We start from the raw sequence: 10,281 nt of genomic DNA, 5'->3' as shown, positions 1-10,281 counted from the left end.
GCTTTGTAGTGCTAATATTAAGGCCATCTTTTTACCCCCTAATGTGACTTCGCTACTACAGTCCCTAGATCAATTAGTTCTTGAGACCCTGAACAAAAACTGCAGACGTAGACTTCTTCAGACACTTATTTTACGTTTAGACGATGGGATAAGCGTTAATCTCTGAAAAAAATAACAATCAAAGATGCAGTTTTTTTTTATCACAACGGCTTGGACAAAGTTAACAATTCAAAATACTTTTTAACTTTCCAAAGCATAAAGAAAATGTATCAACTTAGGACAATGAAAGCCTATCTGAATTAGCTCAACTAGCTAATCAGCTTCCTCGTGATCAGCAGATAGAAAATGAAGATAGCCGTGTGTGGTGCAATGAAGATGATCAAATAGAACTACTTAGTCATGACACAATTTTGCACATTGTGAACAATCTGCAAGAATCTGACAGACCATATCACCCCTAAAGTGTCTCATTCCGATGGACTGAAGACGATTGATGCTGTCATTGCCTGCATCGAACAGCAAGAGGAGTCCACGCCACTTGACCTCCTAACACTGCAGTGGTGGCGCTCCACGCGGCGACCAAAAGGGGAAAGAGATTATCACAATTATCAATCAAAGACTGTTTCACAACTTAAAGATTTTTTGATATTTCTATATCAATGTATATTATATAATAACTGTTTGTAATTAAGTGTAAATATGGATTTTGGACATATATAATACTGTCTTTAAAATCCTAAATGTTTGTTGTTTTATAACCTATTAACATTATCTCTGGATTATCCGAGTTTTTCCTTATCTGAGGTAGTCTTGGTCCCATTTACGGATAAGTGGGATTTAACTGTACTTCAAGTTGTCTTTAATGAAAGTCACTGAAAATTTACATGGTGAAAACTTCATGAGTGAAGTTTTATCTTAAATCCCAATTATCACAATAATCATCCTGGATTTAACCATTGATGAATGGGTGTTAAAAATATGCTTAATAATTTAAAGAATGATTTCATTACAGCTTCACTACATAGCAAGATGCAATCTTTATTGCTTGAAATAAACTGAACTGTATGAGGTGTGGCTAGAAAGAAACAAATTAGAATTGTAGCCAAATAATGAAAGCAATAAAGCTGAACATTGTTTGACTAGTCACGTGACTTCCCCTACACCTGCTGCTCAAGTTTCGTCTGGCTTCCGCACTTATTGTGCACGTAGCCCTAATTACAATCAGTTAATGTTTTGCCTCTGCATTGGGAAAATGTTTAGTGTCCAGAAAGAACAGCAAGTGAACATAAAATTCTATGAGTCATCAAATTCAAAATCTGCTAGTGAAATATTTCAAGTGTTACAATTTGTACTGTGATGATTGTTTATCATGAACATAAGTGTTTGAGTGGTTTAAACAATTTGAATATGGCCGTGAAGATGCAAGTAATGGTACACATACTGCAGACCATTGTCAGCAACAAGACTGAAAATCAGAACAATGTCTGAGTTAACAGAAATTGACAAGTAAAGTGTTAGGTAAATTCTTCATGAATGTTTCAACATGAACAAAGTATGTTCAATAAGTCTTTCAAAGTGCCTCACACCTGAATAAAAGGAAAGCCGAAGAATAATTTCATCTGATACTGAAAAATAATCATACATACTTTCAAAATTTTATTACTTGCAATGAATCGTGGTTTTGTTTTTTATTTATGATCCTGAAACTAAACGTCAATCAATGCATTGGATTATTACCCGATTCTCCATGACAAATTTAAGGCAATGATGGTTTTTAAAAATATATATCAAAGGGATTGTGCACATTGATGGGATACAAAGGGGCAAACAGTGTCTTGGAGTTCATACATTAATGTTCAGACTAACTATATTAGTGTGTACGGAGAAAATTGAATGATTTGTGAAAAACAGTCATTTCAAACTGGATTCTCCACCAGGACAATGCCCGAGCTCACATTGCTTTGTCAGTCATGACGGTTTTAGCCAAACACAACATCCTTGTCTTAGATCATCCACCTACTCACCTGTCTTGGCCCCTTGTGATTGTTTATCATTCTTTAAAATCAAATCAGCTTTAAAAGGAATGAGATTTGAGACTGTTAAGCAGTCAAAGAAAAAGCGACGAAAGTCATGTACAGGATTACAGAAAATGATCTGCAGCATTTTTACAACTGGAAAATTCGCTTGGAACGGTGTAGAGACTGAGGAAGGGAGTACATTGAAGGTAATAATATCAAATTCTCAGTATTTGTTAGTAAAAGTTTTTCAAGCTTCTGTCCGGTTTTTTTCTAGCCACACTTCATATACTGTGAGAGGACACACGATACCTAACTGTATTCTGCTAGAGCACAACCCATACTTAACTGCTGCAGAGAAAATGTAGGTTTGCTCACTCCTGCATGCGCAAAGATAGAAGTTGACAATGTGGACTATATGAAATGACTAACAGTTGTTTTAGTCAGATGCTCTAAAGCAGCTCCTATCAGAAAAAGCACTCCCACTCTTATTCAAAATAAACATCACATCGGTACCATCCATAATATTGGAAAGTGTATTGATCTGCCAAGTGTGCACTGTGGAAAGTGACAACCTTGCTCAGGCAAAGCCAAAGGTAGGTAGAGACAAAAAAAGACCAGATGAATTGGTTCTTTCACCCTCCAATGCTCATTATATGTTCTTATGTGTTCCAAGTTAAGCTGAACCCTGTTACTGCACTGGGCTGTTAGGCCATACTGTAATACACATCTTTTACCAACTATGTTGTATGCATCATATGATGGATCTGTTTTGTGCAGAGGATTTAGTCTGTTTCTTCTTTTCTTTGTACTGGATTTGAGACTGGCGTACTCATTGTCATGTTTTATATTTGTTTACTTTATTGTTTTTTAGCTTTATATTTATGCATGTGCATTGTAGTGATATAGTTTTCTTTAACCTATTGACTGTTTTGATAGCTTTTAGTTGTCCTCAAGTTTAGTTGGTTGTAAAAAGCAATAAATACAAAAACACACTCAACTTATACGTGGACAAGTATGAGTTCTTAAATCTTGTTTCAGAGAGGGATCCCCAGGTACTCCTGAAATTAATGCTAATCATGGAAAGAAATCCGTATCAGTACCTTGAATCAATTTTCACTAAAAACAGGCCTGAAAGCTTAAACTTTTCTTAACTATGACACTCTTCCACAAAGGCCCCTTTTGATAGCTTCCTATTTTTTCTGAGTGTAAGATTCAAGTTCCTCTATGGTATCTGAAAATATTTCTGAACCTTGTAATTTATCTTTTAAGAAAGTTAAAAAAATTCCCAATCAATAAATATATAATAAAAGTAGTGGGTGTCTTCCATTGATTCAGGAGGAAGGTGTCCCCTGACATTCCACCCTCTCTTCTCAAAGTTTACAGAACAACTCATTTTAAATCTAAAACAAATCTCCTTGCTCTGAAAAAATATGAGTTTATTAACCACATTGATTATGTAAAAATGTTATCCAAAGGCACATTCAAACAGATTCTCATCCGCTACAAGGATGTCCGTGCTTACCAGAGTAAATCCAATGATATTCTTTTTTTTGGCAGTATTTGTTGAGTTGTTCCATCTGAGGAGGTGAATACTATCTTACAGGGTTTTGGAAGTATGCTGAGTCTACACTTAATTACCCATAACAATGACCAAAAAAAGTTTTTTCCATTCAAGTAACCAACAAATCGCCTTCAGCTACAGCGTTTCTGATTATCAATTCTGAAATGAGAAACACATCTACATTAATACCAACTAGTGGACATGCTCGAGAGTTAGTATGTTATACCATCAACATCAACAATAATTAAAAATTGCTCAAATAATGTGAATTGCCCATTTTGACCATGCTTATCTGATCTAGGCACTCACTTGTGCTCTAGTGATTAGATAAGTTGGAGCTTGTTTTCTTAAATGGACCTGGCTATCAATGTCCTGTCAATATCCTTGCTCAGTGTACATCTGTCTGTAGTGCAGTTCAGAGTAATAACCATGCAATCTAAAAATGTTATATATCTTGAAAAAATAAAAAATAATACATAAAATAAAAAAGGAGTGAATTGTGTTTTTTTTATAGTTTATAACACTCTTTAAACTCATTTTTTCTTACTTTAGACTCTGTGTTAGATGCAATATGTTTCTGATAGCTTGTTAAAACTGTTTATATTTTTACTTTTTCTGGTTAACCCAGGCACTTTGTTATGTACTTGTGGCCGAACAAAAGACCTAGGTAATACACTCTTTAGGATTTTAGGTTTTTTTATAAGGATTCCAGTTTTACTGTGTCTAATATATCTATAGCATTTTGCTCCATTTCATTATTACTTTTTATCAAAAAGTGTAAAGGTGCTTTACTGGTAACACATTTAACTGCATACTTAAAAAAAAGTATAATACTAATTTAATGGTTTTGTAGAACTCTTAATTTAATATTACGATTAGTTTTTTTAAGCCTGTACCCAGCAATCAATACCATATATATATATATATATATATATATATACTTTTTTTCAACCCTTAAATTTTTAAACTGCTCTTTCCATAAAACTTTGTCATCATCTGTTATCCCAAGATATCTTAAACTAGTTACTCTATTTATAACTTCACAGTTTCAGTTTGAATTTTGTAGACAAATTAATGAATATTCACATGTTAAATATTAAAATTATATTCAAATTCTCCTAATTGGTTAAAACTATTATAACCGAAGTTCATTAATTTTGTTTTAAAAACAACAATCATTTTGTTATAACTGCACCATTGCCTTAATATCTTTAATGCATTTCCGATATAATTATGCAACTGCCGTGTATCTTTGTTTGAAAATACAAAAGCCATATCAGTGGTGAAAGCTTGACATTCCTTCAACCTGTTTGACTTATGGGTTGTTTATAAAAAAAAGGAAAAAGTGTTGCTGAGAGGACAGAGTCCTGTGGCACCCCTATTTCAATTTTTTCGCTTCACTATAGCTGGACCCTATTCTAACCACTTGAAGACGTCAGGGGAAAAACAGGCTCAGTCCATTTTTTCAAAATACGTTTTTTTTCTATTTATAATAAAATTGAACATTGTTAAACATATCTATACATCAATTTTGGGCAAAAACAAGCTCAGTCCCTAGTAATAAGAATAAGAAAAATCCACGTCCTGGGGAAGAACGAGCTTAGTCCTACTTTTGTGGGGAAAAAAAGGCTCAGTCCAGCTGAGAACTGTGGGAGTGGGATCAGCTGATCTGTTTATTTTGTCTTTCTTGGATTGGATTGGTGGTGTTGTTTTAAAAGTTAATCCTGTTAACATGTTCACTCTGTTATGATTGTAAAGTTCCTCTGCAAGTGAAGATAGTAAGCTTATGTTTTTTATGTTTGTAGTTGAGCTAAAGAGGGAAATGTGATGTAGGCTAATTTTTTAGTGAATGTGTCAGAACAAGTGCAAATTCAACATAACCTCCAAACATTAGTTGTGTGAGTAGCAAGATAACTGTAGATATATTGCTTAGGCCTTGTATATTTAAGTTATTGGCATGGATAGTGGAGAGGACGATATTCCTCAAGTGCAATGCCTTGCTGCAACAAAGCAAACCAACGAGCAGCTTTCAAAAAAACGGAAAAAATATGGCAGGATGTCGGCTGTGAGTAAAATGCTAAAAATTCAAAGCCATGAAATGGGCAGTGACTGTCAGTGTTTGCGTGGCTGTTTCAGACGAGTAAATGAGACATCTCGGAATAAGATTCCCTCCGACTTTAATCTTATGAGGTCACATGATGAACAAAATAGCTATTTATGTGGGTTAATAACTGTCATACCTGTTCAGCGTAGAAGGCCTAGAGTAGAAAATGCTAGAGAAAATCAAGCATCTTATGCCTATAAAGTACGAGTATTGAAAGATAACATGTTAGTAGAAGAAAACATTTGTCGTAAGGCATTCATTTCTATTCACGGAATTTCCAAAGCCAAAGTTGAGTTCTTGGTTAAGAGTCTTAAATCTGCTGGCACATCACCAAAGGACAAACGTGGTAAACATTTAAATAGGCCACATAGAGTATCTAATGAAACTGTAGAACTTATACGTGATCACATAAAATCATTTAAAGGAAGATCATCGCACTATAGCCTCCACAAAAGTAACAAAACCTACCTACCTGAAGAATTGAATGTTTCGAAAATGCATCAAATGTTTCAGACAAAATATCCAAATGCAAAGGTATCATATGAAACATATAGACAATGTTTTTGCAGTGACTGTAACATCAGTTTTGGCTACCCCAGAACTGACACTTGCAGTAAGTGCGATGAACTAACGGCCAAAATTACAGGGCTACAGAAACAATTAAAAAATAACAGAGAATCCGATGATGTTGCTAACATTAATAAGGAAATAACTTCTCTTGAAAAATGAAGCAAAACTCCACAAAATCAAAGCAGATGTGTTCTACAAAAGGAAAACACGTGCCAAACAATTATGTAAGCAATCAGTGGAACATGATGCCATAAGTATGGACTTTGGTAAGAATTTACAATTGCCGAATATTACCACTAATGACATCTACTACAAGCGGCAGTTATCAATGTATGCTTTTAACATACATGAGTTGTCTAGTGCGAAAAGTATTTTTTACCTATATCCTGAGACTGAAGGAAAGAAAGGGAGGTGAGTGATGATGTTTCTTCTTTCCTACACAATTTTGTCTATGAACATCTGGATGAAAAAATTAGACACCTTCACATATTCTGTGACTCTTGCTCGGGCCAGAACAAAAACTTCACAATGATAAGATTTTTACATTATCTTGTTTATGAAGCAAAGAAACTTGACTCCATCAAAGTAACATTCCCTGTGCGTGGCCATTCATACATGGAATGCGACAAGAATATGGGGCTTGTCAACACAAAATCTAAGGCAGAACTTCCTTCAGATTGGATTGAAGTTTTTGAAAATGCTAGAAAGAACCCTTTTCCCTTTAAAGTTGTGAGTATTGACAATCAATTCTGTAGACAGTGGACAAAATTCTTGGACACATTATATATGAAAAAATGCCCATTTGCTACCAGGACTATAAAGGAGCTTAAAATTTCCAAGGAAGGCAATGGTAATGAACAAAAATTGATGCTGAGGAGTTCTTACTATGCAGCGTGGGACAAATGTTCAATCCTGCCAAAGAAAAAAAACCCATTCTTCAACAGTATGTGCTGAAAATGAATTTCTAATGCCAGAAAAATCTTATGATGGTAAGTGAACATTTTAAAGAACCTAATTTAACTGTTAAAACAATTTTAACTTGCTAGGCCTTATTGCAATTTATTATTTTGTTACAGGTCCACTGCCTATCAAGAAGGCCAAATACAATGACTTGAAAGATTTAAAGATATTTTGTAGTAGTGCTGCCCAAGAATACTTCACCAATCTTCCCCATTTGGATGAATAAAATTAGGGTCTTAAATGAAGCAATCCAAATTAAATTATATTTTCAATGTGCTAAGTTTTATATGTAAAATAAATATCTGTATTATTTTGGACTTGGGTTTGTGTTAACTATCCTAGTCTCAATCCTCGTTTAGTACGATGGGGAAGAACAGGCTCAGTCCGGGACTGAGCCTGTTTTTTCACTGTAAAAAACTGTACTTTAACCAAATATTTTAAAAACGTTGATGTTAATATTTATTTTTTTGAAATACACAATTAAATAGTGAAATTAAAAGAGTTAAATATTAATAATAGCATTTAAAAAATAACCTGACCTTAAAACTAACTTAGAAACTAGACTTTAAACTTTAAAATCTATTTCCTGAAAAGTTTGCAAAATGTGACTGAGCTTGTTTTTCCCCTGACGTCTTCACTTGTGTTTTATCTGTTAAAACTGTTCAAACCCCTGTATACTAGTTTTTTTCCAATTTTACTAGCAAAATGTTATGGTCTACTAATTCAAAAGTTTTAAGGAAATCAATAAAAATAGCTGAGGATTTGTTGTCTGTATTTACATTGTTATATCCATTTTCAATAAAAACATTCAAGGCTTTTTCTTTTCCAAATTCGATTCGCTTTATGCTAATGAAATTTATAATATTTAAATAATATTGGAGTCTAGATTTTATAGCTTTTTCAATAATCTTTTAGAAAAAAGAAAGTAAATCAATAGGTCTCAGATTATCAAGTTTTGTTCTATATGATTTGTCTGGAATGGGAACAAACTACAGTTTATTTAGTAATTTTGAAAAGCATTCAATGGAAAAACTAACATTTGTTATGTCACAAGTATTAATGAAAAAATTTCTGAACAATATTTGATGAAATGAACGGTCACTTTACCAAAACAACTAAATTTCTTATTCTTTAGTGTTTATAATTTTACTGATTTCTTCGCAATAAATCCCATAAATAAAGAAAGAATGGCTAGCTGGTTGGCTAGTTGTGTACCGGTGTTGTATTTCTGTACACATGGCACTCCCCCTCCACTATTCACTATTCCACTATAGTGGCAGACCACCGTTGTTTAGCTGTTTAAACGTTGATCATGCATTTTTTTCAATCATTACATTGAAATTACAAGAACTTATAACTTTATATTTTGTGAGGCTTTTTGATAGCAAGGCTATCTTCTTCAGACTCATCACAAAAGATATGTGATGACTTTGAAGAAGATAGCCCTGATATCAAAAGGCCTCACAAAATAAAAAGTTGTAAATATCAGTTCTTGTAATTTCAATGTAGTGATTGCATTAAGAAAGTCAAATCAAGCTCCATCTTAATTTTTTTGGTTTTTTTTTATTTCATCTGCAATTTTTTCAGCATCTTCAAGTATATTTCTTTTTGTTATCTAAAATTAAAGTCAATTTTTGTTTTATTCTTACCCCATGTGTGACTGTTTATTATTTTCTGCTGTGTCTGGGTATTTCCGTTACAGCGTTTTATTAAATTACTATAATAATTCTGTTTAGTTATATCTATTAGGTTATTTAGATTTTTAGCAAATGCATTAAGATAATTTTTAATGTTATTTCCGTACGGTCTTGAAAGTTAAATTTTGTATACTTTATTTCTTAACCTAATTTTCCATGAAATGTTATCATTGATACAGAGATTTTTGATCTGACTGTTGTAGGTTTATTAGAGCAGTATTTATCATCAGTACTAATCTCAATGGCATTATTAAGAAGGTTATACAAACTTGTCCATACATATGTCTACGTTATGGCATGAAAATAGACTATGCCATTCAGTTCTTTCTAATATATAATCAACTTGTTGATAATAAATTGTTTTTGCAATATATACCTGCTTTGGTTTTATATACCCAAAATTACATTTTTATACCCAACAAAAAATTATTAGACATTTCCAGGATCGCATAGTTCTACAGTAAAACAATGGAAATATTTACATCTAACATAAAAGTGATCTATACATTATTGTGAAAATTATTTATTCTTTTTGGCCTTATTTAATACACTCGAAAAACTATAACCATTCATTAGTTATAAATAATTCTTTAAGTATTCTTTTTTAGTGTCTATTAATATCCCCTGTATAAATGAAGGGACTATCCCCTTGAAGTCTATACAAGGTTACTATTAACAATTTATAGTTACTTAAGTTAATAATCTACAAGTACAGAATCTGCTGAAATCATTTTACAGTAAACCTTTAAGCTTTATCTCACAACATACAACACGAGCTCACCTGCAGCATAGTTATCATTGCAGTTACAAAACAAATTATATTCTGGTAAATTGTGTAAATTCGTTTCATCACTTTTTAGTTCATGGTTAATATGACCAGCTTTAACCTGTCTCTTGTATCATGTTTTGTTCATATAAGAGCATTTATGGTTCGAATTAATTGTAATTCCGACGACACAGCTGAGTTTGCCGTGTTGCCCCGACCAAATAAATAAATAAATACGCATGTCTCGGAAACCCTCATCGGACAAAAAGCGTTTACTTCCAACCATTGTAATATTCTTTCGGTCATAAAAATTTCCAGTGACATTCTTGTCCTGATGAAGACAATATATACGAGTATGTATATACGCAGGATTGAAAAATCTACTTCGGTCAAAAGCTGTCTACTTCCAATCATTTATATTTAGTTTCAGTGATACAGCTGAGTTTGCCTTATTGTTCCTATCAACAATTTATTTACATATGTTGGTCTTCGGTTTTTTTTTTTTTTTTTTTTTTTTTTTTTTTTTTTTTTTTTTTTTTTTTTTTTTTTTTTTTTTTCCTTCTGAGGGAAGAGGACACTTTGTCCCCGCACTTAGTCCTAAAAGG

At 32.9% G+C, this 10,281-nt stretch overlaps 1 long non-coding RNA gene across 1 annotated transcript; it reads left to right on the top strand.

Annotated features, from left to right (window-relative positions):
* Positions 1 to 7,192: 7,192 nt before the first annotated feature.
* Positions 7,193 to 7,530, top strand: LOC124372321. The gene is made up of 2 exons (XR_006923325.1): positions 7,193 to 7,242; positions 7,330 to 7,530. It is a non-coding gene; the product is annotated as an uncharacterized LOC124372321 (long non-coding RNA).
* Positions 7,531 to 10,281: the final 2,751 nt, after the last annotated feature.

This window comes from Homalodisca vitripennis, unplaced genomic scaffold (assembly GCF_021130785.1).
Source record: "Homalodisca vitripennis isolate AUS2020 unplaced genomic scaffold, UT_GWSS_2.1 ScUCBcl_2902;HRSCAF=8056, whole genome shotgun sequence".
NCBI lineage: Eukaryota > Metazoa > Arthropoda > Insecta > Hemiptera > Cicadellidae > Homalodisca > Homalodisca vitripennis.
This window is presented reverse-complemented; position numbering and strand designations above follow the sequence as displayed.